General features: G+C 44.7%; 1 long non-coding RNA gene across 1 annotated transcript; it reads left to right on the forward strand.

Moving 5' to 3' along the window:
* The first annotated feature begins 615 nt into the window (after positions 1 to 615).
* Positions 616 to 4,503, forward strand: LOC141572146 (uncharacterized). Its single transcript, XR_012497321.1, has 3 exons — positions 616 to 1,676; positions 2,532 to 2,596; positions 2,971 to 4,503. It is a non-coding gene; the product is annotated as an uncharacterized LOC141572146 (long non-coding RNA).
* Positions 4,504 to 5,056: the final 553 nt, after the last annotated feature.

The following is a 5,056-nucleotide window of genomic DNA, read 5'->3' on the forward strand; positions in this document are numbered from 1 at the left end:
TCAATGACTCAACTCTTCTTACCTTCCTGTATGTGTTAGCTTTCAGCTTCCGCCTTGGTCACAAACCAGATCACAATGTTGCTGCCACAGCTCCAGGCATCACATCCTCACTTGGCAGCATCCAAAGCAAAAAGAGAGAAAGGTGGAAAAGAGAGGACGCTCTTCCCCTCCCACAGAAATCCCCTTATGTCTCATCGGGCAGGACTAGGTGACATGGCCACCTATGGCAAGACAGGTTGCAAAAGGGAATGTTTAGCTTTTTCAGCCTCTCTAGTAGGAGGTGGTCAAGGAAGAAGGAGGCTAGAAATAGTTGTTGGCTTGGCATGCAACAGTGTTGGTTATAGTGTTCATGAAAATAAATCAGGCCGCACACTAAAGAGAACCATACAATTAGCTTTAAGTTACCATCTTTTAGTGGCTAGAAACAGTTCAGAATGTCCCTTGACTTCTAGTAATGTGGGCAGTTTTATTCTATGTCACGAAATATTTTTACTGGCTCTCCAACCAAATCTTCAAGTCCTTTTTTTCTTTTATAAACTACTTTCCAGAATTCCACCATTGTTCTGGATTAATTTGCATGCTTCACGGGGGGGGGGGGAGTTGTTCATTAACAAATTCACATTTACACTTGGGTATTTCTCAGAACTCATCAGTATACAGGATTATATGTCCTTAGCTTCACCATAGTTTTTGAACCAAAGCACAGTATATCCCAAACACCACTCCCCGCACCTTCAAAGCAGCCTTCCCACAGCTCCTGCACCCCTCAGTTCCCACAGATTTATTTTTGCCTCAGTGGCCTTAAGCTGCATGGCAAAAGCATGTCTCCTGCACGCCATCGCTCCTCTTGTTTTCCCATCTTATCCTGCTTTCCTCTTTTCTGTCTCTTACAAGAATAACTCAGAGATGGTATATCCTTATCTGAAATTCGCATGGTTGCAGGAAGTGTAAAAAGTAAGTCGACATTTGGTAGAATTCGATCTTGGAGAGGGATGATGGCATAGCCGGTGGTCCTGGGGTTTGTCAGGATGGTGGACCTAGAAAGCATTGTGTTCTGTGCCGGAAAGTATGTTCTTTGCGGGACGCTGTAAATTACTGATGTGTCCAATTCCTTCATGCAACCTAGGGCAGGAGTACCTGCAGAAAGTCTGCTTATGATGCATGTATGCAATTAAATCACAAGGTCAGGCGCTCATGAAAACAAAAGGCTGTTGGTCCGTCAGTTCAGAATAGTCTTCATGAATATTTCTGTGAATGCTGTGGCTTGGTTATCGCACCAGCAAGTTCTATTAGACGAGCAGTAAAGAGTCCCCAGAGTTTAAGAAAACTCTGAGGGAAAAAGTGTAAGATTGAGGTTAAGTCTATTAACATCTTCCTGCCAATTAATAAAATCATGATTATTTTGTTTTAGCAGCATAATATCTTGGTCTGGTTGCAAAACACGAGTTTTTACAGGCAGATGATTTCACAACCACTAATAACGATGAGATGGATGCCCGGGGTTCAGGTGCCAGCCTTGCCACTTTAAACAATTTAACCTTGCCAAGCCTTAGTTCCCTCTTTTCTAAAATAAAAACAATAATAATGGGAATAAGTATAGTGCTTTTGTTTACTATGTTCCAGGCACATTCCACAGCCTTTGCATGCTCTTTGAATCTTCATCACATCGCCATGAAGTAAGTACTATAGTGATCGCTATTTCACACATGAGGAAATCAAAGCAGAGAGAGTTGAATTACCTGGCCCAAGAGCACCAGCCGCTAACTGGTGACTCCAGATTCAAACCCAAGTATTCTGATTCCCAGGAACAGACCCTACCCAGCTGATAGCACTTGGTAAGGCTCGAATGAGGTCAAATACATGAAAATGTTTTGTAAACTATAAAACCATACATGCATAGGAAACAATGCAGTCTGTGTGCTATAACTGGAATTACTTAATAGTAACTACTGTAATGTTATTTGCACCACCACCCAAACAAGTCAATTTCCCTTAGTATACTGCCCAGCAACCACTCCAGGGTACCAAGACAGATGAGTTTAATGAGAAAGATGCAATGTCCCAGCAAAAAACATAATCCTTTGAACAGCTAGGATACAGATTGTAGTAGGTATTGAAGGAATAAGTAACCTGTAAGAAATCAGCATGGCTCTCAAGTGTTACACCACACCAGCCCTTCCTATAAATCCCAGGGTGGATGTTCCTAATTTTATTTGGAGGTCTTTATATAAAGGGATTGATGCTGACATGAGCCCACTGCTAAGCCTAAGATTCATCCAAAGTTTGGGCCTTAAATAATTCCTTATTGTTTAGTGTAGTACCCTTCTTCTTGTGATGCTATAATTAGGATATTCTTAATCAACAAACTCAACCAACTGTGTGTAGCACTACATGAAAAAGTAAAATTTCAGCTGCTTTTCAAAAGTTTCCCAGAAAGCTGGGCTACCAAATCCTGACCGCGCCCTTGGGGACATTCACATCTCATTCCCATCCTGTTTTATGTGTATAAAACCCTTCTTGCCTGCTTGCAGCTTTCCATGGGAACCACGTGTCTCCATCTCTTCTCAAGCAAAGCAGGACTTCAGATCTCAAAGAGGTGGGAGAAAAAATGGCACACTTGTAGGGCACACTATGCTTTTCACCCCAATCTCTCGTGTGTTGAAAAAAATGATATATATATACACACACGCACAACTTCACTAGAACAGGCGAATCCACAGAGACAGAAAGTAGATTGATAGTTGCTTGGGGCTGGGAGGTGGGGGAAATGGAGAGTGAGTGCTAATAGGCAGGGTTTCTTTTTGGAGCAAAGAAAATGTTCTAAAAATCGATTATGGTGATGGTTGCACAACTTTGTGAATATACTGAGAACCACCGAATGGCACACTTTAAAGTAGGTAAATTGTATGTTGAACTATATTTCAATAAAGCTTTTTTTTAAAATGTCCATTCTACACCTTCAATTTACAGATGGAAAACCAAAGCCAGAGCACCGTGCACTTGACTGCATGGGTCGCACAGCCGGTCCCCGAAAGCCCAGACTGGGATCCGCGCGGCCAACTCCTCCTTCCGTCCCCCTCCCTGCACGCCCACCGCGTGACTCCTGACTAGTCTCCCAGGATGACTCTTTGGTTGCTGTTAAATCCTAAATTACTTTTTATTAAGGCTCAGTGGTAACTATATGAAATAATCTAGTCATCAGCTCTATTTTTAAAATCTTTTATGAGAGGCCGAACTAAGTCCTGGTCAGCACAGGGAGAGAAACTGAACTCATCTATTTATGAGCTTGTCTCCCCAGCGGCACTGTAGGTGAACTCCCGCCACCCCATCCCCACCCTCCACTCCCCCACCCACCCCCGCCTCCAGGCAGGGTCAGGACTTGCTGATCTCTCATCCCCAGTGGTCAGCGTGGTGCTTATGGCAACCAAGTGGGGCAGAGCCACGGATCCTGACCACAGGACCTCGCCTAGAGAGCAAGTCATTGAGGGGACAGTAGGGGGCGCTATAACAGGCACGGAGGCGCAGGGGTTACTCATCCAGGGGGCACAGACCATTCGATGCCACAGAAATGTCCGCTGTCAGGACCTCAGCCATTACCTCCCTCCACCCCCAGCTCTGGACGGACCCAAGACAATGTAGGCAAGCCAAGCGTACCTTAGAATTTCCCAACTGTGACCATCTTCTTAGACTTCCAGTATCATCTGAGAAATGGCCATCGTTCTCTGCTCTTCCTATCCCAGGCCCAGCCCATCTCAGGCTGCTGCAACCCTGAGGCCACTACGGGAGGGCGTGTGGGATGGTGGAAAGGCCCTAGACAGAATCAGGAGGCTGAACATGCTGATCTGGGCACCACAGAAGCTCTCTGAGCTTTAGCATTTCCCTGTCTATAAAACAAGGAGGTGAACCAGGTTATTTGATTGTACTTTCCAGACCCACAACTCTGATTCTAAAGCACTCAGCCTTGGAACTCAGGGCAAACAGGGCCCCCAGTACCCAATACTCATGGAATGGTAAAATTATGGAAGAGGCTTTCGGTTAAAGAATGTCCATCACAGTCATTAAAAGTAATACAGCAAAAAAAGAACCTATTTTTTTAATCTAACTCATTCTCATTTACCCCCAACACTTTCCTGAATCTCCATCATTCTGTATCAAAACTTCACTCTTCCAGGAACCTGTCTAGATCAACCCCATTCTTCTCCACGTCCCTCCCTACTAGCTTGCTGTGGTGTGGTTAGGAGCGTGGCCTCCAGAGCCAGGCTGCCATGGGTTGAATCCTGTGTGACCTTGGGCAAATGACTTAACCTCTCAGTGCTTCAGTTTCCTCGTCAGTAAAGTAGGCATAATAACAGTACCTACGCCACAGTCACTATGAGGATTAAATTAGTTTATATACGTGAACACCCAGTACCTAGAAACAATCTTGTGTTATCTTATTATCTTGAGTGTGTTATTTCCTACTCATTGACGTATTTTATAGTTGTTTCTAAACATCATGGGGAGGACTGTCCCCTACCTGGTGTGCTTTCCCAGTGCTGAAATAATGTGGTGCACACAGCAGAGACTTTGATAAATGCTTGTTTGTTTCCCAGAGCAATCTGTTTCAAATTGGGAGAAAGGCCTTCATCTGAATTTCTACCAAGGATAATCTGCACTTATTTTAAACTCTGGGTGAGTGTTGGAGGAAGAGTTGTCACTTTCTTGTTTACCTTGTTTCTCTGAAGCCTTGTTTCATGTTTTCTCTGAAAGTGGCCTTTAGCTATAGCCACCCTGGTACCTCGGGACCTCCCTGTACTGGGCTTCAGATTACAGGTTAAAATTAGCCACATCACCCTGTGAGGGGGGACCAAAGCAGGCAGGAACGGGGTGGGAGTGGTACCTCCCACCTGCAGAGGAGACAGTGGTATGGCGGAATAGAGGCAAGAGCCCCCTCAAGTGTTGGCATCCACTGAAGGGTCACAGAGCCTAGGGATCCCCAAGGTTATAAAAATCCTGAATTCATACCACGGCGTATGTCTCTTGTGCAAGGTCTGCTGCTACAGTTTTGCTGCGTTGA

Source organism: Rhinolophus sinicus, linkage group LG06 (genome assembly GCF_036562045.2).
Source record: "Rhinolophus sinicus isolate RSC01 linkage group LG06, ASM3656204v1, whole genome shotgun sequence".
NCBI classification, from domain to species: domain Eukaryota; kingdom Metazoa; phylum Chordata; class Mammalia; order Chiroptera; family Rhinolophidae; genus Rhinolophus; species Rhinolophus sinicus.